The sequence below is a fragment of the Ovis aries genome, chromosome 7 (assembly GCF_016772045.2).
Source record: "Ovis aries strain OAR_USU_Benz2616 breed Rambouillet chromosome 7, ARS-UI_Ramb_v3.0, whole genome shotgun sequence".
Taxonomy (NCBI): Eukaryota; Metazoa; Chordata; class Mammalia; order Artiodactyla; family Bovidae; genus Ovis; species Ovis aries.
Window position 1 is genome coordinate 95,257,298 of NC_056060.1, and position 25,739 is coordinate 95,283,036.

The following is a 25,739-nucleotide window of genomic DNA, read 5'->3' on the forward strand; positions in this document are numbered from 1 at the left end:
GGGTGGGAGGGGGTCCAAGAGAGAGGGGATGGATGCATGCATACAGCTGATTCACTCTGTGGAAAACTAACAGCAAAAACTAACACAACAGTGTAAGCAACTCTACCCCAGTTTAAGAAAATAAGGTCAATACGCTGGTGGGCAGAAGGTCTGAATTCTAATTTTTGTTGTCTTAAAAAAAAAAAATCTTGGATCTCTGTCAAATTATCCAACCCTCTTGAGCCTCAGGTTCTTCATCTGCTTAAGACTGGGTAGTTCCATAAGTGTCTAATTCTCAGATCTGGGAGCAGCATTAGAGGTTAGGGTAGGCTTTGCATCTTGTCTGCTTGGGCTTTAGCTGGCTTCAGTATTTCACAGCTCTGGCACCTTGGCAAAGTACTTCATCTCTATAAGCTGCACCTTTCTCATCTCTGCAGTAGGAAAACTAGAACCCCTTTTAAAAAATTGCCATGAGGAGAAACAAGGCCCTACTGTACAGGACAGGGAACTATATTCAATATCCTGTGATACACCATAATGGGAAAGACTATGAAAAGAATGTATGTATAAGTAAATTGCTTAGTTGAACAACATAAATGAACACCTTATAAATCAACTGTATTCAGTAAAATAAACTGTAAAAAAAAAAGGCCAAGTAAAAAACAAACCAAAGAAAAAAACATGTTAATAAAATGCAAAATAAATATACAAGTAATCGAAATAAATGTGAGTAGATTTAATTTACACATTAGACAGAGATTCCATGTTTGGTAAAGGAAAAAAGCAAGTATTATGCTATTTACAAGAGACATCTCAATCCTATTAAAAAACTTTAGCTGAAGTTCTAAAATAAAAGAACTGGAGATTATGCTACACAAAGAGAAAGGAAGGAAAGCAAACGAACAACAACAATAACCCCACCATCAACAGCAACAGTAAAACAGAAGGATAGCAAAGAAAAATAATTAATACAGCAGTTGCAACATCCAATAATCTAGAAAACAAACAAAACACTAGGAATTATAGAAAGGAAAATATGTCATGTATTATCCCAAATACTGGTAACAATCACTAATATTATTTGCATGTGTTTTTTCAGATTTGCAATTCTATTAAATGTGTTTATTTAAAAAAAAACACAAGTGTTCATGAGGATTAAATGAGGTAATACACATGGAACATAATGTTGGATAGAGTTAAGTGCTCAGTAAATATTAGCAAGTGTTCCAACGGGGCTTATTAAAAAAATAAGCCAAGGATCCCTTTGGAAGTGATAGTTTGGAGGTTTGGGGAAAGCAGTAGACATTGATGTGTCTCTGTGTTACTCACCCAGCAGACAAGTCATCCTCTTCAAAGCTACCAAGTAATCAGAGGGTAATCAGAGAGGAACTTCTCGTCGCCTCTTCAGGAAGAGGTGTGGTCCCTCTCGCTCCCTCTAAGAGCCCGGCCGATGTTTCACAAAGATAACTATTGATGATTCTGCAGTAGCATGGAATTTTCTGGTGCACACAGGTAAGACACAGAAGCATTTTGTTTTGAGAAGCAAATTGGAAGAGGAAATGGCAACCCACTCCAGCATTCTTGCCTGGAGAATTCCATGGACAGAGGAGCCTGGTGGGCTCCATGGAATTGCAAAGAGTTGGACACAACTGAGCAACTAATGCTTGGAGGGCTGATCATGAAACCTTTGATGTGAGGGAGCTATTCCAGAAATCCTTCCAAGAGGCCTGCACTGCTGTAAGTAATGAGTCTTGCTACTCGTATATCTGATGCTTCTGCCACTACACTATTTCTGACAATTTTACCAGCCTAACCTGTAGGATCTCAGTTTAGAAGACCACGAGGGAAACAGAATTTCAGGGTGCAGTGCTCAGGCTAGGCCTCTCAGTAAATTTTCAGTATGGAATCTTTTGTGAATTGCTTTCAGGCGCCACAGATGGTAAATAAGGCAGGGGATACTGAGAGGGCAGCCACCTCCCACCTGTTAGCTCATTCCTTTGATTCGGGTAAGAGCGGGCAGGTACCTGCACTGGTCACTGTGGTGAAATGCATGTCCACTCTGCAGCATTCAGACAGAGCAAAAACATGCAGTGGGAACTGCAGTGATAAAGGTTTCAGTTCAGGTCAGTCCAGTCGCTCAGGCGTGTCCCACTCTTTGCAACCCCACGAACCACAGCATGCCAGGCTGCCCTGTCCATCACCAACTCCTGGAGATTACCCAGACTCATGTCCAGTGAGTCCGTGATGCCATCCAACCATCTCATCTTCTGTCGTCCCCTTCTCCTCCTGCCCTCGATCTTTCTCAGCACTAGGGTCTTTTCCAATGAGACAGCTCTTCACATCAAGTGTCCAAAGTATTGGAGTTTCAGCTTCAACATCAGTCCTTCCAATGAACACCCAGGACTGATCTCCTGTAGGATGGACTGGTTGGATCTCCTTGAAGTCCAAGGGACTCTCTAGAGTCTTCTCCAACACCACAGTTCAAAAGCATCAATTCTTTGGTGCTCAGCTTTCTTCACAGTCCAACTCTCACAACCATACATGACCACTGGAAAAACCATAGCTTTGACTAGACAGACCTCTATTTGCAAAGTAATGTCTCTGCTTTTTAATACACTGTCTAGGTTAGTCATAACTTTGCTTCCAAGGACTAAGCGTCTTTTAATTTCATGGCTGCAATCACCATCTGCAGTGGTGGCCACAAAATGTGTAATCAGGATGAGGTGTGATGACACGATGTTAAGGGTGCAGACAGGGCATTTGGCAGAGTGGCTTGCCTCCAGGGATCCTTGTTCTGTCTCTTCCTCTTCCTTAGTGGGTTCTGCCAGCAGGAACATCTCAGGGTCCTCTCCCTTACTGAATCCTTTGGGATGAAGGCTGTCTGAATCGCCCTTTTATCCTCAGGTTGCAGCACAGATCAGGGATATAGTAGGGATTCAACAAATATTTGTGGCAGAAAGGAGTGAGAGGGCAGAGGAAGGAAGGAGGGAGATGGTAAAAATCAAGATGGTTTGAGCTTTCCTTCAATAAGTGATGATAAGAAGTTTTGTTGGCGGTGGTGGTGGTTCTGCATTGTAGTTTTGGAAAGCGCATAGAGTTGTTTTATCCTATTAAAGGCACAGCGTAATAGAGGACGTTTGGAGTGAATTAAAGTACAGCTCTGCCTATGTGCTTGACACAGTTATTAAAAAACCAGCATCGACTCAGTTTTCCATTCATCAGCTTATAAAGTAGGGCAGATAGTTTCAAATGTGATTTGAGGGTTTCCATTGAAAGGCAAATCTCATCAAGAACAGAAACCTTAGCCTTGGATGAATTTATTAGGGGGCTTCATCATGCTCTGCATGGTACCACATATTTTTATTTTTTTTTATTTTTTATTTTTTTGGTACCACATATTTTTAAGTTAAAAAAAAAAAAGATTCGTGATGGAGACAGTGATCAACAGTTATTAATTGAAGCCCCAAATAGTGGAACATTCCAAGTACCAGTTTTTAGTGTTCTCACTGGGGTGATTTAATAAATTGTCATCCAGCAAAAAATACATCATAGAAGAGGAAACAGTCATCAGTGAGCCATCGCAGGGTGAAGACACCCTGGCTGCAGAGTAGAAGTATTACGTGCTTTATTTCCTGATACATTAATGCACCTAAGAAATACCGTCCAGGATGTACTCCATTTTCATTTCTGTTTTCAAAGCTTGCCAGTGGCATACAGATAACTCAGGTCTTATCGGACCCCTTCTAAGTGGTCTGAATACCTGTGTTGAATCCTCCGCCTCTTTCCTTAAACTGAATCCTGACTTTCCAGTTAGAGCTGACGATGAATTCCACTCACCTAATCGGGCTGAAACTCTCTCCCTCTCAAGACTGTGATATTTCTACTTGATCTATTATTTGTAATTCATTGGCTTTGACCAAACAATTAGCATGGTGAATATGAGGGTGCTGTTTAACTAATCCGAGGCATGGTTACGTTTCTTTAGCCATTCCTTTCTGAATTCAAAAATGGAGAACTGCTGCTGTGAATTTCAATCAGCTCAGCCCAGTTAAGAGAACAGTTCTTCATTGCTCCTGGTGCCTGCTGAGGTCTGATTCTGAGGTGCTTTTTTCCTGAAGGTAGTTTGCTGTCTTGCAGTCAGAGGTGTTCCTTGATACCACATCAGATTCACATGCCCTCACTCATCGGGTATACATCACCACCACGGAATGCACTGATGTGGATTAAAGACCTATAACATCATCTAATAATGCCTTTCTAATGGAGATAGGCATCATTCTGGTAATGCAATTTTGGTCCTTAGAGACATGGTATGCTAGTTCAAAATTTGATTTTACTCTTTGTGTAAAAGCCATCTTTATTGAAAGAGAGGGAGGAAAAGTCTCAGAGTGGCAAAGTATTGAAGTCTTTTCACGTCAGATTCCACAGTAGATTCAGATCCTGAGCTAAGGCCAAAAAAGGTTAGTAATCCTAATAATCTTGCTGCACCTTCAGAAATGAACTAATCAGTATGTCAGAATCTGCCTACATTCCTATGAGTTAGGATGCTACAGGTCAGCAACATAAGTATTTCTTCCCTGTCTAAAATCTTAAAATGTATCTGGTGAGGAGAGAAGCGCAGGAAGAAACCCAGCTATTAAAAATTAGAAAGCTGATGACTATTAACACTTTTAATAACTAGCAGAAAAAATAGGCATAAAGATGTAAGCATGGTTTTTGTTTTCTAGTAGTGAGATGTCACTACAGTATAGATAAAAAGCATGTAATTAAAGAAATGAAGTTGTTAAATATAGTCTTGTGAACATAGAGGACTTGTACTTCCATAAAACTGTCTAGAATATATAGGTGATTTCCTTAAAATTAAAGCAATCTTAAGCAGCACTCTCTGGATGTTTATAATTTTTTAAAAGTTTAGTATCCTAACAGGCTTCTCTGGTGTCTCAGAAGTAAAGAATCTGTCGGCAATGCAGGAGATACAGGTTCAATCTCTGGGGTGGGAAATCTCCTGGAGAAGGAAGTGGCAACCCACTCCAGTATTCTTGTCTGGGGAATCCTAAGGACAGAGGAGCCTGGTGGGCTACAGTTCGTGGGCTCAAAGAGTCAGACACAACTTAGCAACTAAACCACCACATCCTAGAGATAGCTGTATGGGTTCCACCTGCAGTATTCTCAATTCAAAGAGGATGCCTGCTGGCTGGTTGAAAATTATGTGTACATGGGTGTGTGCACAGCCTAGTGTTATTGGTAAAGCTTAATTTTAGATATTTAATTTACTTTTTGACAAATTCTAGTCTAATATCCCTTATGGCAGAAAGTGAAGAAGAACTAAAGAGCCTCTTGATGAAAGTGAAAGAGGAGAGTGAAAAAGTTGGCTTAAAGCTCAACATTCAGAAAACAAAGATCATGGCATCTGGTCCGATCACTTCATGGGAAATAGATGGGGAAAGAGTGGAAATAATGTCAGACTTTATTTTTGGGGCTTCAAAATCACTGCAGATGGTGATTGCAGCCATGAAATTAAAAGACGTTTACTCCTTGGAAGGAAAGTTATGACCAACAAAGATAGCATATTCAAAAGCAGAGACGTTAATTCGTCAATAAAGGTCTGTCTAGTCAAGGCTATGGTTTTCCAGTGGTCATGTATGGATGTGAGAGTTGGACTGTGAAGAAAGCTGAGTGCTGAAGAATTGATGCTTTTGAACTGTGGTGTTGGAGAAGACTCTTGAGAGTCCCTTGGACTGCAAGGAGATCCAACCAGTCCATTCTAAAAGAGATCAGTCCTGTGTGTTCATTGGAAGGACTGATATTGAAGCTGAAACCCTAGTATTTTGGCCGCCTGATGCGAAGAGCTGACTCATTTGGAAAGAACCTGATGTTGGGAAAGATTGAAGGCAGGAGGAGAAGGGGACGACAGAGGATGAGATTGTTAGATGGCATCACTTACTCTTATGAACATGAGTTTGGGTAAACTCCAGGAGTTGGTGATGGACAGGGAGGCCTGGCGTGCTGTGGTTCATGGGGTTGCAAAGAGTCGGACACGACTGAGTGACTGAACTGGGACTGAGACTGAGTCTAATTTGCCAGATTCCCTGCTGTCTTTCCCTAAATTCACCTGCAAGTAGTGCTCTATTAATTTTAAAAAGCTAGTGATAAAATTATATTGCTAAAAGTATTGTAGCTTTAAAAATGGAATCAGAGCTTGAGCTTGGTCTGGGGACCACACAGGTTTCTTGGAGAAAATCCATTTTCAACCCAATATGTTGTGTGTGCTCTACACTGCAGGGGTACACTGAAGCTTAGAGGCAGTCATAGGAAATGATTAAACTAGTCCTGGAAGCGAACTCCCTAGGATTCAGATCCCCTCTCTTCCTTGTACTTGGTTGCCTTAGATAAGTTGCTTCTCTCTCTCTTGGCCTTAGTTTTCTCAGCTTGAGCATGGAGATAAGGTTTACTGCATAAGTTGTTGGGAGGATTAAATGAATTGGTTGAGTATGCTCGGAACAGTACCTGGCATGTAGTTTATACCCATTAAAGTAAGGACTGTGATGATTACTTACGAATAATGCTTTACTAGCTAAATTCCTCTGTCTTAGTAAATGACGTGAACTCTGTCTTCTAAGCGATAAACCCCCTCAAAATACACAGACCCTCTTACTCAACGGGAAGCCTAAAGCCGTAACTATTTTACAGTGTTCTTTTTAAAGCATTTTTACGAGGAAGCTCTGTTGCTAGTTTTCTGATTCTCTGAGAGCAGGGTTCATATCATATTCATCTTGAAATGTCTCCACATCTCCTAACAGAGTACTGAAGTGAGGAATAAATGCTTGAATGATTCCTTCTTCGGGTTTGTAGCCTTGTGGATAGGAGGTATTATTACTAGGGTACCTCAATTTTGAAAAAGGAGATAGGCGAATTAATGTACCTGCACAGACCCAGAAATTATAAAATAAAAGCAAAGTATGAAAGATGCTTCTCAGAACTAATGTATAACACGAGCTCATATTAGAGGAAAGTGGTGATTATAGAAATAGTAAACTTGCAATCCTTTTTTAGGAAATAAAGCACATAATGGAATTTTGTAGGAAAAAAAAAAAATCTCTTCCTATGTTATACGCACAGATCAGCAGAATAATGAAACCTCTGTGTAGTCTCCTCGGCTCTCTTTCTTGGAATGTGTATGTCCTCTGTGTGTGTGTGTTCAACTGGCCTATGACTTTGTCATTTTGTAAGCAGAACAGTACTCTTGCCTGGAAAATCCCATGGACGGAGGAGCCTGGTAGGCTGCAGTCCATGGAGTCGAACAGAGTCGGACATGACTGAAGCGACTTAGCAGCAGTAGCAGCAAGCAGAACAGGAGGCAAGAGGCTCTCCTTTGCCTTGAGAGTTATACTTAGATCTTTCAGGAAATTAGTGTTTTCAGCATGAAACATATATCCTTGCCTCAAAAATTAATTTAAAAAATAAGTAAATGAGAACAATCAGAGAAAAGCAAACTGGGTGGGTGGAGGTAGCGGGGGGTAGGGGGGAGATGGGAACGGACAGGTGCTTAGCTGATTAAAATGAAAAGTAAAACCACGGCCAATGCTCCTGGATAAACGTCGATCTGCATTATTAAATGAAACGGGTAAAATATAGACTGTCAGAAGCGTTTTTCTTTCAGAGACATGGGGAGAATTGAAATGCACTTTCAAAGGAGAAGTCTTTCTCAATGTTTCCTCAATCATTTTCTGTTTGAAGCTTGAATTACAGGGCTGCTTGCTACCTAATGCTTTCAGTTTAGAATCACATCACAAAGGACAGGGGGAGATGCAGATGCTCAGAACAGCGGCTGGAGCATTGGTGTTTATTCAGTGGGGAGTTCCTGCTGCACGATTCCCTTTTGCAACGTTTTCATTTTTTAGTGCTTTTGCCTCCTGATTTCGGACACCGTCTTCTCATAGAGTGATCGCTATGATGCTGCAATTGCCAGAGCAGTTTAAGACCTTTAGGAAATAACGTGATCTGAAATAAAGGAACTGGTTACTCCCACCTCTTTCTCTGGATCTGGCAATATGGGTGGCTAGCAGCTTCCTAAGTGGTTCATGTCCTCATCAAAGAAACCTGTAGTTAAGATATAGTCATGTGGCCAGATAAATACACATCTAAACAGGTAGATGTGTACACAGGCTTATTCATACACATGGACACTCACGTATATACGTACACATATATACACACACATGCACACACATAAGTGTTGTAGTTACTCTTGCCGAAGAACTTGTTATTCAGCCCAGACACCACATGCTTTCTGAACACGTGCTCAGCCTAATGGTGCAGGTGTGCCAGGGACTCAACCGCTGTCTCAAACTGTTTGCAGTCTGGTGGTGGATGGTCAGGGGGCCAGGCTGTGATGGCTGAGGAGGTACACAGAGGCCTGGGGGCAGAGGAGAAGCGGGGCTCATCTCCCCTCTGGGAAGGCTCCACAAGGACTAACCTTTGAGCTGATCTTTGATGAATAAACAGGAATTTAGTTAAGCAGATAAGCGCTTTGAGGTCTACCAGGCAAAGTAAGTGAGCACTTTGGGGCTAAGTTTATACGAAAATGAGTATGATTTCTTTTATTTCTAAAAAGTTCAGCTGTCCTTTGAATGCACTGCCCCAAGGAAAGGGAGTCAGGGAGCTAAGCCATAGTTGCGCACAGTAAAGATTATATGTGCTATGCCATATATGTATATGCACATATATGTGTAATGTAGATACATTTGAGTACATGTACTACACATGTTTATAAAGTCTTTTTACACTCCCCCCCCAACCCCTTTTTACCTCCTAGCAGCTCAACGAGTTAGAGGGATAGGGTCATTATTTTCCAGATGAGGGAAGGGAGGCCCATAGAAGTTCTGCTTCTTGCACGGGCTCTCGTGGCCCAGTTTCCCTCGCAGGACATTCTTGGGACCAGCCACCTTTCCCCAGGTGTGTGCTGCCTGCTGCCACCCCGAGGCGGGATGGCAGGTTCCAGGTTCCCTCTCGGATCCCAGGCTTCCCCCGACATCAGTACCATTCAATGGATTCCCTGGCTCCATCACTCTCACTTCACGCTGGATCGACAGACTGTTTACCTGTCCCAAGAAGCCCATAAGATTTGAGCAGAAATGTTGACTTCCTTGTAGCTCTGCCAAAGCGGCTCCCTTCTCCCCCCGCCCCAGGAATTTCTCCAAATCTCTTCATGCTGCTCCTTCATTTCCGTACTTGAAAGTGTTTCTGCCAGACAGACATCAGACTTCGTCCATTCCGGCTCTGACTCTGCAGGGATGGGTAGGTTTCTTTCTTTCTAAAGTTTGACTTGTCTCTCTTGGGATGTGGACCTGTACCCACCTGGGTGAAACAACTGTGTTTCTCCTCATTTTTATAGGTGAGACAGGGTGAACATTCGACTGCTTGAAATTAAGTCCAAAATCAGGAAGCACGAAGGAGAAAGACATCCTAACCTATCAGGTTTAGAAATGATATCACACAGCCCGAAACCTGACTCCCAATAAAGACAGTCTTCACACATAGAATCCATACTATGTGACAAGTAATTTGTAAAGGCTAGGAGAAAAAAAGAAAAAAAAAAGAAGTGGTTCAAGAGAAGAAAATTGAAAGGTGCTAGGTGCAGTGTTTCTAGACTGCCTGCTCTTGGGTTCTGAGATACTCGTGAGAAATTTTTTAAAATGAATGAAGAATGTTCTTTTCTCTCCTTTATATTTCTACAGTGTGATGTTTCTGACTGTGAAAAAAAATGCAGAAGAGCAATTACTCCTCTGCTTTAATTACTCAGCTAATTATCACGATAACCTTGTCACATCATCACAATTCCCCAAACAGAAAATGCCAGCTCCGAATTGCACCAATGTTTGGTAATTTTACCTTGTTAACGGCTTGGTGTCAGTGAGGGGAGCACTAAATTTTTTTCCCCGTTACCTTGCGGTTGCACAGTGGCTATGTCTTTGCCTCCAAAGCTGCTATTACATTCTGCCTAGCGTCCTCCTGCTCCACCACTCTGTGATTCCAGTGTGGCTTTTTAACATCTCCTCATCGTTTCAGAAGCCATCTCCCGAGAAGTATGTAATTCTCCCCTGGCTGTGGATGGTAATAGGAGCTGCGCGTGTCTGGAGAGGGGAGCGCACAGCCTGGGGTGAGAAAGTAGCTATTTATCAAGGTATCTTACAATCTCAGTTTATGTTGTTGTAAAACGTTACCGTGCATGTTCTGCAAGATTCTATCCGCTAGGAATTTGTCAGCCATTGTCAACACACCATAAGGAATAAGGATGCAGTTTCTTCAAGTCAACGGAATTTTTATTCTGCATTTCTTTGCCCTCATTTTCAAAGAGACTGACTGCGAGGGATGCTTGCTTAATGGTGCCATCTGTGAGATTATGTATTGTGCAGAATGGGTGCTGGAAATATACTAGAATGCTCCCAGAGCCCCGGCAGGTAGAAGACAAGGCATCCTGATATATGGTCCTTGCCTTCGTGGAAATTCTCCTTCTATTATTACAGTGGGTGACATTGTTGACAACGAGTAAAGTTGCAGAAAGGCTGCCTAGTATTCAGTGATAAAGTGGGGATGAGATCACGTAGAATCACAGCAGAACCTTTCCAAACAGAATGGTAAATGTCCCCTGTTGTACAATGAATAGTAATGTGGCCCTGAGAATCATTCGTTCTTTATGACAGCCCCAGACTTGAGTAAAAGTACCGTTGTTTCCACTGTGGTTCTTGTTTTCTCTGTATTAGCTGTTGCTTGTTTGGCGTTAGTGCCCCTATGATCCCAGTGCTGAGCTTCACCTCTATGGGACCCTTCTATGGCCATGCTTCTTTTCCGTCCTCAAGCTACCTTACCAATACAACCTGTCTCAAGAAAAGCTGGAACTCACTTCCACTACACTGAACATGAGAGACACCGATGCTCAGCATTCATTTCCTGAAAGGCTTTGCATTTTCAGACTGTAAGTAAAGCCTTGGACTAAATGCAGGTCGTTTCTGAAATGGAAGGGTTGGAGCAGCTACTGAACAACTGGGGAAGAGTGTTCATGGGAAGAAAGGTATCATCTGCTTCTGAAAGTTCCACACAGCTGGCCAGCTTGTTGAGTCCCACTGACTCAGGTCTCCAAAGGGATATTTCTGAAATGCAAGCCAAAAGAAATTGGAATGTAACATATACAAGGTAAATATTCTGTGTGATTCTTGGACTTGCCACGGAGGATGTGTGGCAGTTGGCATCAAGAGGACCAAGTTTGAGTGTGATCTCTACCATTTTTTGTCTAGGAGGCAGGTTATTGGCTTTCTGGAAATCCAGTCTCCTCCTCTGTAAACTGACATTAATAATACCAAGTCATGCCTTGTTTTGAGAGTCAGATGAGGTGATACAAGGATCTGAGAGAGAGAGTAAATGGGTATATAATGTCAGCTACTTGAGGCTAGTTCCCAATTCCCATCCTTACTCCACCTTTTTTCTAAATCAAGATGCAGGCTCTCTAATTTATGTCACAATTATCATAATGATTGTGATACTTAGAGGCATCAATTATTTTCCTATTCTTTAGGACATTCTTTGGGCAACAACAGGTCAATAACAGGAAAGAATGGCATTGCATGATTGTGTCATGTTCTTCAAAATGAAATCTACTGAAGGTTGAACAGTATAAACAACAAGGAACATAAGCGGTCAGAGTGACCCAGGGGAAATGGCCCAATGAAATTAAACAAAGGAAATTTTATACTGTGAGGAAAAATCAATGGATTGTAATAGAACCCGGCAAGAAGAGACAAAGCTCTTGAGTCCCAGAGACCCAGAGGTGATTGAGAAGGTGTGTGTGGACTAGAACTCCAGCTTCTTGTTTTGCTTTCTGAAGGTGGTTTCCACTGTGTTAAGTATAAAGATAATAAGACATCTATTTTTTAATTTGTTTTCTTTTTCTTAAGTGAGTTTTGATAGCTTGATGCATCTATAGGACATCAGGTCTTTAAGAGAAACACATGTCATTGTTTTTGAGAATTATGGTTTTTTGGACTTTGTTGCCTTACTCAATGTATCTACCACAGAAGCTTCATGAAATATGAATTATCACAGTTACACCCAAGTAATATCACCACCGTTACCTCTGTCACCAAGGCTATACAATCAGAAAGTCATGAATTTGGAACGGGACCAGCTCTATGTGACTGCAGGCTATGCTGTTTAACAAATGCCAGATGAATTAAATGTCACCCCCCTCCCTGCCAGGGGCAATTCTTTTGTGACTGACATGGTTCAAATTTTCTGTTAGCTCCAAACCCCAGTACTCTATATGACCTTGAGAAAGAAAAACAACAGAGTGATTTGGACTTCTCTCTGAAAAATATGGACTGTTATATACATTTATTCCTAGGTGGAGGATGTGTCTGACATTTGTATATTACTTCATAGATGATGGTTGACTCTAGATCTCAGTGAAGATGCTAGAGTTAAAAGGAAGACAGTGTTGATGCAGGTAAAAATCTGAACATGATAAAGTCCTTAAAAAAGGTATTTCTACGTTTGACACTAGAATAGACAGCTGGAAGTCTGGCCATTGATTTCTTTCCTTCAACTGCTGCGTAAGATGATGTAATCAAGGGCAGTATCAGGTAGGCAGGAGCTCAGTCTTCAGTGCAGTTTTCAATACGTGCATGGTTGAAAACCAAAGTGGTACTTGGCAGTCTGCACTTTTCTGCCTTTTTATGGAGAATATTATAACCAAATGACTTTCTTTTCATGTCTCATGAATTGATGTGATTGATGACTATGCATTGTGTGAGTTGGATGGATAGGTTTAGAAGCTTTAGTGATTTTTTTTTTTTTTTTAGACCTTTGGTGAGTACCAATTTAGGAGTATTAAAATGAACACTGGTTTCCCTCATTTTTATACAAAATGATTATCTTAGAAGATGTAGGATAATCAGAAATTCAACAACGAAAACCATCACTAATGACCTGGTTTAGAAACATGCTTAGGTAATTAAGAGCCGAAATCATTACATGTCCATTGGGCCGACCATGACCGTTTGAAATGCGCTTATGGAAGACCTATGTGAAGACATTTTGACTTTGGCAAAAAGGGCTAGTTTTCTGAGTGTCCTTTTAGACTCACAAATAACAAAAAAAGTAAGTATTTGTGAGTAACATTCTGCAATATGAACAATTTCTGAGTCTTTTGTAGGCATGGTTAACACTATCACGGAAAAATATTACTAAACTATTGTGATTGAAACAAATGATATCTAATTTACTGTAACAGTTCTAGATCTGCGAATCAACTTCATCTATATGATGAGCATTATAATAGTGCTGATCTCAAAGGTTTTTGTAGTGATCAGGTATGAGAGTCTATCAAAAAAATGATTTGCAAGTTGACGAGTATTATTCACGCGTAAGTCCTAGCGGTGTCTGTTATTCTGATTCTATGGGATAGTTTGTACATTAAGACATATTTCATGTGGCTTATCTTGTCCTGTCTTATGATTGCATAATAATACCCATTTACATTTATTTCCTTTTGTTTCATGAAATTGTTCTCCTCATATTTCCTGTATAGTCATGAATTAGTTCTCGATTGCATTCCTGGTCTTACCAGAAAGCAAACAATTTAATTTTATGATTCAATCAAGTCTTTGGGAATTTAAAATATTACTTCCTCTATATGAAAAAGAATACAAACTCCTGAATCACTGGGTTCCAACCAATTTATATGATATTGAAAGGGAAATTGTTGAAGTTTCTCTGATTGTCTCATAGTATGAAGGAGATAATATATTTATCATATGAATCCTGGTTTTATCTCGTTTCTGTCTCACCATTTCTACAACAGCAGGAAAAGAGTCGCGGGGTTATGAACTATACCAGTTTTAGGAACAGAATTTATAAGATGTTATATAGACCATCCAAGGTACAATGCTACGGAAATCCTGACGGCTTATTTTATACTAGATTTCCATTTCTGTCATTTCCATTTCTTTCAGGAATCTTAGGAAAAATGAAATGAAATGCCCTACTTTAAACACTGTTTTGTTTTTATTTTTATTGAGATGAAGATAACAAAATTCTTCCAGACCCAAATGACGTGCAGTCCGCAATGTCAGACAGTTGTTTTTGCAAACGAGAAGTGATATTAATATTCCCAGGTTGTATGGAGTCATAAAAATAGCTTTTGTCATAATGTCACTCGCGTGCTATTACTTTTCTCATAAGAAATCTGACATATCCATTTTCAGTTAAAATGTGGAAATGAGACAAGGGAATCTGCAATTGTTTTAATGGGCTGGGTGTAAAAATAATGACCTTGATGGAGCATTTGCAGTGTTATGTAACATCTGGAACCCCGATAGTTTCTTAATCTGATAAATAGGAATGTCAGCATTTCTCCTGTACTTGCACAGTTAGTGACCAAATTTATTATTTTTTAAAATTTTCAAATGATTTCAGGAGCCAAACTCACAAGAGTTATGTTAAGATGTATATGCTTGAGGGTCTTTGTGCTCAAGTTCTTAGTTTTAAAATACATGTTGTTAGCTTTAAAAAAAGAATTACTATTTTGGGTTGTCATGCTGCAAAGACACTCGGAAATAGCATAAAAAGGTCCTAGATTGAAAGAGCTGTTGCAAATCATGAGGGAAAATGTACTTGACGTGTGACACTGATGTATTCCTACTTATTGAATCCATGGGGCCTTGGGAAGGTTTAGAACCTGTAATGAAATTTGTTCTAATATGCCTAGCGACAGGCCATATCTTAAGGGAGAAAAGCCGTTGCTTTGTTAGTCCTCCAGACAGAAACTTCAGTGCTTTCAGTAGAGAATGAGTAAGCAAAATGCATCGTTTCTTGTACGATTCTCCCATAGCTCCCATCATTAGCAGAAGAAAGATGGGTCTCTGCTCTGTCGGATCTAGGCCATGCCGACAGATAAACCAGTGGAGGAAAACAACCAGTTCAGGGAAATTTGCTGCTATGCCAGCAGCAGTCTTCTCATGAATTATCCTGATGATTCTTACAATGCAGATTGGAAGACAAAGTTGAATGTACCTGGACAGAGATCCACTTTCCTATTGGCAGTTGCCCAGGTCACTCTGGTTGAGGGCCCAAGCGAGAGCACATGAGGCAAGAAAGAGTAGTCTCTAGATGGATTAGAGGGAAAAAAAATCAAAGGACTGTGGCCTTAAGTCCCCTGATGAGCCACTCACTCCTGGTCAGGGAAGATGAGATTCACTGAATGAATACCGCGCATTGTTACTACATTCAAGACTGAAGTTGGGGCAATTTTCCAAGAATGAAATTACTTTGTAGAGGTATCTAGAGGATCGTTTTGGTTTTTAAACCCATCAGATAGCTCCTGGCAGTTTCTCAAGTCTAATCCTAAAGAAACCATCCTTACTACTACCATGAGTGTGTGTGTGTGTTTGTGTGTGTGTGTGTGTGTGTGTAAGATGGAGATTTCTGCTGCTATTTTGGTGAAAGCATTTGGGAAAATGCAATATTTAGAATTGTTCCATAGCTGATTCAGATATGTATGGTAGACTCTTCAGGGTTTATATTCCTGGCTTCGTTGCAGGGAGAAAAAATGTCATCCGGTGACTGAAAAACAGTTTCAGCGTTGCATCCTATCAAATCTTTGGCATGACTAAAAAGGAACAGACCCCTTCAGTATATCAGCTTCCCAGGAATGAAGCAAGCGTAAATATGTTTCAGTTTGGTCGTTTGTGAATTAGTCAGGATGAAAAAACAGTCTGTTTCTGCCAGATGAAGGGTAATACAGTACAGAACTTTCAACAGTGTTAGCATTTGTGTTGGTCTAAAAGTAATGAAAATAGTTTCCACAGGTCACCAAAATTTCTCATGATTCAACCAGTATCACTGAAAGTTGGAAGAAGGACACATCTCTTAGAATCTATTTAAATGAAAACTGTGTTGATGCCCTGCTCAGGGGTAATCTTTTTCAGAGGAACTGGGGAAGGTGTGTGCTCACACATGTATCAATCGGGAGCAGGATAGTAGATTTGAGCTTTGCAGAAGTGGCTGCAACCAGCCCAGGTTAGCTGCCATGTTTGATAACGTCCCCTCAGAACCACTTGGGCACCTGGGCAATGTCTTGAACATCATGGTATTCCCGTCACTGGCATGGTGCTTTCACATAACAGAAACGCCAAAAGTATTTGGCGCTTCTTTCCACATACGTCTTAGACCGAAATGGAACTTTCTAGGAAGAGATACACCGTGTCTATGTCATAGGTATGTTTGCCTTGCTGCCGTATTATATGGATTGAGGGCATGGATTCCAGAACCAGTCTCAGCTCACCATCTTGGCTTATACGTTGGCTCTGTCACTAATTAACCTAGGAGCTGGGCACAGCCCTTTATCTCTCTGCCTCAGTACCTTTCTCTGTATCATACAGACAGTAACAGCACCTGCTTGCACGGTTGTTGGGAGAATTGAAGGACGTACGATCTGTAAAGTGCTTGGGATGGAGTCTACCTCTGGCAGAGGACTTTTCAGTAGATTTTGTTTTCCTAAAACAATCAAGGGAACTGATCAAGCAGCCAGTCAAGTTCTATGAGCAGCATGACCTGCCCTTCTTCTAGCAGGCGGGCTGCAGAAGGCTTGCACAGCTCCTCTGTAGAGCAAGGGGTCTTCCTACTTATTTAGAGAGTCGTCAGCTCTGTTCTCCTCATGGCGGGTCCATTGAAACTTTGCCCCTTTTCTTGTTTCATCAGGGGACAAATAAAGACAAAGAAGTGAGAGAGCAGCAAACACCATCTCCATTCACAGAACCTCACTGACTTGGGGAAGGGGGTACTGGGGGAGGAAAGTGGGTCTTTGAGGCAGAGCAGACAGTTTTTGTTCCAGGTCATCCCTAGGCTGATCACTCGGCTTCCGGTTAATGGGCAATGGAAAGGGTTATCGTAAGGAGGATGAGTGCTGAGATTCAGATGTCTGCAGCTTGGGACTGACATCCACTACTGTATACCGCATGGGTAACTAACTGGGACCTGCTGTCTCGCACAGGAAACGCTACTCAATATTTTGTGGCATCGTATTTGAGAAGAGACTCTGAAAAAGAATGAATCCGTATATACATATAACTGAGTCACCTTACTGTACACCCCAAACTAACAGTGCTGGAAATCAACTGCGTGAAAGGAAACATGTGAGTCTCTCAGTCATGTCTGACTCTTTGAGACCCCATGGTCTGTAGCCCGCCAGGCTCCTGTGTCCATGGGATTCTCCAGGAAAGAGTACTGGAGTGGGTTGCCTTTCCCTTCTCCAGGGGATCTTCCCAACCCAGAGATCGAACCCAGGTCTCCTGCATTGCAGGCAGATTCTTTACCATCTGAGCCACACTGGCTGTAAAAAATCAACTATAATCTAATAGAATTTTTAAAAAATGATTGAACAACTTTAACTACGTGTGAGGGAGACCTTAGCACTGCTAAGTATTATTTCCAACTGAATTTAATTTTCCTTCTTCTTATGATTTAGATGTGGACTTTTTCTTAAAAATGTTCTCAAGTATCAATTTACATTCCCACCAGCAATACAAGAGGGTTTCCTTTTCTTCACATTTTCTCCAGCATTTATTGCTTGTAGATTTTTTGATGATGACCATTCTGACTGGTGTGACGTGATACCTCCTTGTAGTTTTGATTTGCCCTATTCTAGTAATGAGTGACGTTGAGCATCTTTTCATGTGTTAATCGTCCATCTGTAAAATAGATAGCTAGTGGTAAGTGGCTGTGTAACACTGGGAGCTCAACTTGGTGACAACCTAAACTGTGGAATGGGGGGGTCGGGAGGCTCAAGAGAGAGGGAGAGGCAGGGAAGTATACATATATATGTATACTTATAGTTGATTCTCATTGTTGTACAGCAGAAACCAGCCAAACACGGTAAAGCAACTATCCCCCAATTTAAAATAAAAAAAAGAACAAGAAAAAAAAAAAAGTATCTTCATGTTCAGGAAGCTTGGAGCGACTCTGGATCAAATGGCACACAGGATGATAATTGAGCTTCACGCTTGGTTTACCTGTCATTTCTTTTGTCTTTATTTGCATGAACCTCCTCAGGGATCCGCTGTCCTGATCCTGCCATCCAGCACCCACTCCCCACCAGTTAATGAAGGTTTCCCATCGTAGGCTCTGCCTTGGCTACTTCCTCCTCTTCTCCTTATCTCTCCCCTCTTAGTTACTTGACTTTTGAAACCCATTTTCTTTGTAACATGGAGAAGCCTCGAATCACTTCTGAGGTTAATGGCATGGTCTGTGTGTCCAGCACCGTGCCAGCTGTATGTTAGCCACTTCTCTCTGCTTCTCCTTCTTTCCATCCCTTCCCGTCTCCTCTTGTTCTACTGTCTTATGGATTTGCAGCTCAATTTTTGATCTTAGAAATTCCAGCCATGACACCAATCGATAAGCGAACCCCATCATGATAAGTCTTAACATTGTGATGTGAATTTCCTAGCAACCACAACCCTTCACTGAGAAGAAGGGCTTGTATTCATGAGGCACCTTTGGGACATGGTGACGAACTACTGAGGGCTTTACAAGGGGACAAGGAAGGCACTTCAGCTACTAGAAGAGGTTATCATTTTGCCTCTGGGCACAGTTCTTGATTTCCTCTAGAAAGAAAAGAGGAGCTGTGTCTGCCCAAAGCAGCTCTGCCGTTATCTCACTTCCTTGGCAGCTGAGCATCTATTGTTAAGGAGACCCTTGTTAGCGCAGGTTTCCTTTTGTGAGCCTGGGGAGGTGAGAAGGGCACAACTGGGCTCCTCTGTTTCTTGAATTGAGCAAGAAATGGCACCAGGGGCAACAGGGAGCGTGGAACCCAGGCCTCTGTGCCAGGACTGTGGGCTGGAGCAGGGCAAGGTTAGCAGGAAGAAGAGATCATTTCCTGCGGCCAGCACCACCCTGGATGCCCTGAGCTCAGCCCTGAGGGACAAATGCTGGAGACAAGGACCCAGGAGGAACCAGGACAATAGCGAGTGCTCTTTAGCGTTCTCATAAAATTCTGCAGAGATTCACAATCAGGAGTGTGTTTTGAGAGTTTCCGATGAGGTTTGTTTAGTCTATGAGCCCTTTGGTTATAACAGTTTATTTTGGTCTTATCAGAGCTACTGAAAAATACATTTATCTTGCTGAACACCAATGAGACAATGGCAGGATACCAATCCTGAAATAAGGTTTTTTAAAGCATCTTTTTTTTTTTTTTTTCCTGTCTCTTTGGAAGGATTTTGCATTAGCAATGAAAATCATCACAAGTGCTGCCATTACCAAGATGTTTTCTTTGAAAAGTTTTGGCCAGTTCAGTTTGGGGATCATGCTAATGAAATGTGACAGAGAGTCTTAGTGGCATTGATGGGATGTTGGTATGTTCATTTAATCTATTCTTTTTAAACAGGCTTTCTCCAAACGGACATATCATCTTTCAACCTTAGGAAAAAAATCAAGAAGAGAAAGTGACAAGCTTTCACACTATTTAAGACTATGTATCACCTCCTTCCTCATTCTCTAGTTTCCGGTATCGCCAGTCATCACCCAGGAGAGTCAAGTCACCGTTTTTGTCCCAGATTATACCTCGGCTCTTTCAAAGACTTTCTCTCATTCCAAAGCCAAGTTTGTGTTGACTATTGAAGGTGAAAGCCCTTGGTTTTGTAGGTTTCAAATTCCAACTCCAGGTTGTAATCTGTATGAGGATATTCTGAATAGTTAAGTGGACACATACAAAAACTGAACGTGTAACAACTGAACTCTTTTCATTTTGGGCATTAGAATTCATAGTTGTACTTTCTTACCTCAGCCTGACCACAGTATTGGAAGCAGCTAAATGAGCTTGCATTTAGAGGTTTTGTGTGTGTATGTGTGTGTGTTTTAGCATCACATAGATGTGCTTTAATTTACCCATTTAATGAAAGAGCCAAGAGCGAAGCGCATGGTTTAAAGGAATTCTTTATGTTTGTGTTTTCCTTTAATTTTTTATCATTTCCTTGAAAACTGTCCCAGTGTCTTAATATATACCATTATACTTATTGCAGTCTGCAATGAATCAAGAGTTTAGATTTTAAAGTGTTTGTGGCTTCAAGTGTTTGTAAGAACCATCTCTTAGGAAAATACCTGTTTATGGTCCTCAGTGGTACTGGGTTTGGGTGGTGTAAGGTGATTACAATGTATCTTTGGCCCCGCTGACATCCTAAGGATTTGGATCTCAGGGCTTTTCTTCATCTGATTTCAAGGCTGAAATTTAAAATGGATATATTCTTATTTTATCACAAAATGCTTTCTGCTAAGGTTTTTTTCCTCTGGAAGAGTACAAGATTTTAAGAGCCAGTGATGTTAGCTTTAGGTTGGCTATAACGCGTTTGGGCCTCCCAAGTGGTGCTAGTGGCAAAGAACTCACCTGCCAATGTAAGAGACATGGGTTTGACCCCTGGGTCTGGAAGACCCCCTGGAGGAGGTCATGACAGACCACTCCAGTATTCTTGCCTGGAGAATCCCATGGACAGAGGAGCCTGGTGGGCTACAGTCCATAGCGTTGCAAACAGTTGACACAACTAAAGCAACTTAGCATGCTCAAACATCTGATGCATTTATATTTGGACCTGCTATAACATTTTTATATTCTAGAATTTCTTTTAAAATGGAAATTATCACCCTCCTAAATATTAGTTTCAGAAACTTTAACAAACTATAAAGAACCCTATGGGGCAAAAAGGATATTGAAATATGATGGCCAAATAGTGCCTGTTATGACATTTTAATTCAAGGATTCACAGTTTGCAGTTTAAAAAGTACAACCCAATGGCCGGAGTGATTGATCTGGGCCTAAGAAAGAAGAAATGGCTTATCTAATCTCTGGGCTCTTCTCTTTCACTGAAATTTGTAGAGTTTCTACCAAAGTGTAATTCCAAAAAAGGCAATGAAGTGTTCTCAGTTGTGTCTGACTCTTTGTGACCACATGGGCTGTAGCCCGCCAGTCTCCTCTGGCCATGGGATTTCCCAGGCAAGAACACTGAGGGTGTTGTCATTTCCTTCCTATTCCAGGGGATCTTCCTGACCCAGAATAGATGGACCCTGGCTCCATCTCCTATGTCTCCTGCTTTGGCAGGCAGATTCTTTATGACTAGCGCCACCTGGGAAGCCCACTCTTTATTCATCTGGTATTGAGTATTTCTGTAACTGTCTTACCACTGCAGACTAAAAGGAATTGTGACAAGGTACTTACTGGGGTGAAGCCATGGGGGCAGAGCCATAGAAGGACCCTCCTTCTGACTCAGAGCACTTGATGTTTGAAGAACACAGCATTTCTATTTTTTTTTCACCTTCATCAGACATTTTTGTTAGTAACTTTAAGACAAAAATTTCCATTACTCTGTCCAGGCTTCTGGGTCATTCTTTTATTATTAAGATGTGATATGTACATTGTTAAGTATACAGATCTTCCCTCTTTTAATTTAAAAATAAAAACTTTTTAATACTGGAGTAAAGTTGATTAATAATATTGTGAGAGTTGGTAGCTCAGGTGCTCAGCAGAGTGATTCAACCATATATATACATTTCTATATTCTTTTAGATTCTTTTCCCATGAAGGTTGTTACGTAATATTGAGCAGAGTTCCTTGTGCTATGTGGGACATCCTTGTTGGTCAACCATTTTCAACATAGCATTGTGTACATAGCCATCCTGAGCACCTTCTTTTCATATCAAGTGTCTCTTGATCTGGCTTAGCAAAGCTCTTCGAAGCTCCTTTCTTAAGACAGCCAGTAAACTATGTGTTGAGAGGCCGTTGTTTTGCTTTCAGGGAAATGGAAATTGTGTGTGGGTGTGTGTTTGGAATGGGGAGGATACTAGTGCCAATTTGCTAAGATTTTATTTAATTTGCAATCAGTCTTATCTATGCCACCAAAATATTTTTGGATGGAGCCCCAAGAACGTAGAGTGGTAAAACAAACAATAAAATGTTGAACCCCACAGGCCTGCACAGCAATGGTCCAACGTTCATGTCCTGCACTCAGTGCTACAAACAGCATGGATAATGGACTGCATATCGGTAAGGCATCACTTTTGGGTCAGTTCAGTTGCTCAGTCGTGTCTGACTCTTTGCGACCCCATGGACGGCAGCACACCAGGCCTCCCTGTCCATCCCTAACTCCTGGAGTTTGTGCAAACTCACATCCATCGAGTTGGTGATGCCATACAACCATCTCATCCTCTGTCGTCCCCTTCTTCTCCCGCCTTCAATCTTTCCCAGCATCAGGGTCTTTTCCAATCAGTCAGTTCTTAGAATCAGGTGGCCAAAGTATTGGAGCTTCAGCTTCAGCATCAGTCCTTCCAATGAATATGCAGGACTGAATTCCTTTAGGACGGACTGGTTGGATGGCCTATCACTCAGCCCTGTGTTTTCTCATTTCCGTGGCTTTCCCTGGGTCATGCATGTGTGTGCGCTGAGTTCCTTCAGTCCTGTCTGACTCTGTGTGACCCTATGGATGGTAGCCCTCCGGGCTCTTCTGTCAATGGGCTTCTCAAGGCAAGACTGCTGGAGTGGGTTGCCATGCCCTCCTCTTCCTTGGGTCATAAACCTAGGATTTCCTCTTCTCTGCTTATCTAAATCCTACTCTTCTTTCAAGGCCAGTCTCAAGTGACTTATCTTCCAGGAAGAATTCCCAGGCTGTTTTGGCTCATCGCAGCTGTCTTTTCCTCTGAGGTCATCAGGGGCTTTATCAGTTGCACCATTTGTCTGAAGGCTCATCAGAGATTCAGCTACTGCCGTCTGTACTTTTATGTTGTGCTTTTGTTGTTATTATCCTACCATCTTTTTTATTAACTTCTTCAGGAGATGTATGTTATCTCCTCAACCAAGACATGGGCGGCAGGGCAGCGGGTCTTAGGATGTTTTGTGTTCCTTACACCAGTTAATCAGATCCCAAGTTCATAGCAGGTGTTGTTATTAAGCAAACTTTGGTTCAGTGATTATAAGACGATGCAGACATGTAAGTAGGTTGAATGTAAGTATGTGCAGACAGTAAGTGGGTTTTGATGTTCTTTTGTTGCTCATTTGTCCTGTATGTAGCTAGGTTGAGTCTGTGCCTAAATGCTGGCGAATACATGGTTATGGGCTGACCCGTTTGGCCCACAGAGACTCACATCCTTGCTTCTCATTCTTCCCATTTAACGAGAACATGTCCTGCCCTGCGGTAGGTGCTTCACAAATTCTCGTGTATTTAATCCTCATAGGAACTCATTGAATTAGCTGCTGCTTACATTTTCCAGATGCCTAGAAGGCAATGGCACCCCACTCCAGCACTCTGGCCTGGAAAATCCCATGGATGGAGGAGCCTGGTAGGCTGTGGCCCATGGGGTCGCTAGGAGTCGGACACAACTGAGTGACTTCATTTTCACTTTTCACTTTCGTGCATTGGAGAAGGAAATGTGAACCCACTCCAGTGTTCTTGCCTGGAGAATCCCAGGGATGGGGGAGCCTGATGGGCTGCCTTCTGTGGGGTCACACAGAGTCAGACACGACTGAAGCGACCTAGCAGCAGCAGCAGCAAGGGGCACAAAGAGTTTGAGTGACCTGCCCAAGGTCTCAGGGCCAGTCAGGACGGAACTCAGACTTAAATGCAAATCTGAAAAGCTCTCAAGACAGAGCTTTAATCCCTAAATTTCAGTCTACTGAATTTCTCCTGCACCCAGACCCACGCTTCAGTTCTAGCTTTCCAGCTCTTGACCATCCAAATCACTGATGCACCAGAGTTTCTGTGTTAACATATTTCTTTAGCTGAGTCATCCTTTTGGTCATTTGGACCTCACAGTTAGCAACCCAGGATTGTCAAACATAGCTTCACTGGAAGGAAAATTTTTATGTATTGTAAATTGAAGGATGGGAAGAGAGTTAATGTAAATGACCAGTATATCCCCAGAGAAGGTTTCCCTGCTATCTCAGATGGTAAAGGATCTGCCTGCAAGGTAGGAGACCCAAGTTCAATCCCAGGGTCAGGAAGATCGCTTGGAGAAGGGAGTGGTTACTCACTCTAATATACTTGCCTGGAGAATTCCATGGACAGAGAAGCCTGGTGGGCTACACTGCATGGGATCACAGATTCATACACAACTGAAAGACTTAACGCCCGCATATTCACACACATCTTAGAGGAAAAATTCTGATGGTAAGAGAAGGAAACACTCCCGCCATCATTTCTGTCCCTTCATAGTCAACACACACACATACACGCCAATGGCATATCCTTGGAAACAAAAAGTAAGTAATGGGATTTTATTTTCAGCAAAGAACAATTTGATTTTTCTTTACTCACTGTTAACGTTGTGTTAGCATTTACTGATACAGTGAAGACACGTCTATTGGACTAGTTCCTGATTCATATGTGAATATCATTCTGGTATTCTGCGATTGGACATATTACACGGGGGCAAAGGAGTTCACACATTAGCTCAGGGGAGAAGAATGTCTCAGCTCTTTCTGTTGGGGGTGCCAGCTCTTTCAGCTGTCTGAGAAAGACGATGTAAGGAGGAACTGTTTAGAAATGTAGCATGGGATGAATTCTGGCATCAGGTGTCAAAGATGCTATTTTGGGTTGCACTTCTGGGTTGCTAATTTAGTCAGTGATTTTCCCTCAGTGTCCTCATGTGGCTAAGGAAGAAGTGGTTTGTGACAGTATTTTCTTAACCAGTATTTGTTTTACGCTGTATCCTTTGGTATTCTCAAGTTCATACCATCTTAAGATTTAGGACATCTGAGCCACCTCTAAAGCTATAGTGGAGTGATTTGAGTCATCAGAGAAATCTGCCTTATTGTGTCTTCCTCATTTATTTTTATTAGTCTGGGTTAAAACAGTCATTCTCAACCCATAGGAGAGTGCATCTCTAGGGCAAGGTCCCAGGAGTCTGCATTTTCAAAGAGCTTCCCAGGAAAGCCTGAAGCATGCCACTGATTAAGAACTTCTGGTTGTGCCATTAACCAGCTCGAAAACAGTTCATTCACAATTTGCTCATGACTTCTTGATTGTTCTATTATAGGGCCGTGTGCTCAGTTGCTCATTCCTGTCTGACTCTTTGCAACCCCATGGACTGTAGCCTGCCAGGCTCGTCTGTCCAAAGGATTCTCCAGGCCAGAGTACCAGAGAAGGTTGACACTTCCTCCTCCAGGGGATCTTCCTGACCCAGGGATCGAACCTGCATCTGTTCCATGGAAGGTGGATTCTTTAGCACTGAGCCATCTGGGAAGCCTTGTGTGTGTCAGTGGCTCAGTTGTGTCCGACTCTTTGTGACTCCTTGACTATAGCCTGCCAGGCTCCTCTGTCCCTGGAATTCTCCAGGAAAGAATACTAGACTGTGTTGGCATTTCTTTATTACAGGGTTAATACATAAAATAAATAAAAATACAGGATGCCCAGTTAAATTTGAATTTTTGATAAGCAGTGAATATTTGTTTGCATGTCTACGTCCCATGCTCTATTCAAAGTATCTTATTTTACCTGGCCACTTTTCATGCTGTAGAAAGCCAATAGAGTCTTGACTCTTTCACAGGTGTTAATACCAAGGGGTCAAAAAGGATCCCTATACAAAAAGAGGTTTGCGGAGGCCTTTGGCACCGCCTGCAAACTTGCATCTTAAACCTTTGGAGGATCATTGTATTGGAAAGAAATTTGAAGGTGACTTGGTAAAATCTCATGTTTGTTTCCTTCCTTTAATGCTGCATTTTGCCAGTGCTGCGT

At 41.8% G+C, this 25,739-nt stretch overlaps 1 protein-coding gene and 2 long non-coding RNA genes across 3 annotated transcripts in view; all 3 read left to right on the top strand.

Annotated features, from left to right (window-relative positions):
- Positions 1–25,739, top strand: part of LOC114115898 (uncharacterized) — a 104,777-nt gene that overhangs the window by 20,613 nt on the left and 58,425 nt on the right. The gene's annotated exons all lie outside the window — the stretch shown is intronic.
- Positions 1,369–25,429, top strand: LOC132660139 (uncharacterized). Its single transcript, XR_009601382.1, has 2 exons — positions 1,369–1,491; positions 25,042–25,429. It is a non-coding gene; the product is annotated as an uncharacterized LOC132660139 (long non-coding RNA).
- On the top strand, positions 7,495–19,852 carry LOC132660138 (uncharacterized). The gene is made up of 2 exons (XR_009601381.1): positions 7,495–17,165; positions 19,412–19,852. It is a non-coding gene; the product is annotated as an uncharacterized LOC132660138 (long non-coding RNA).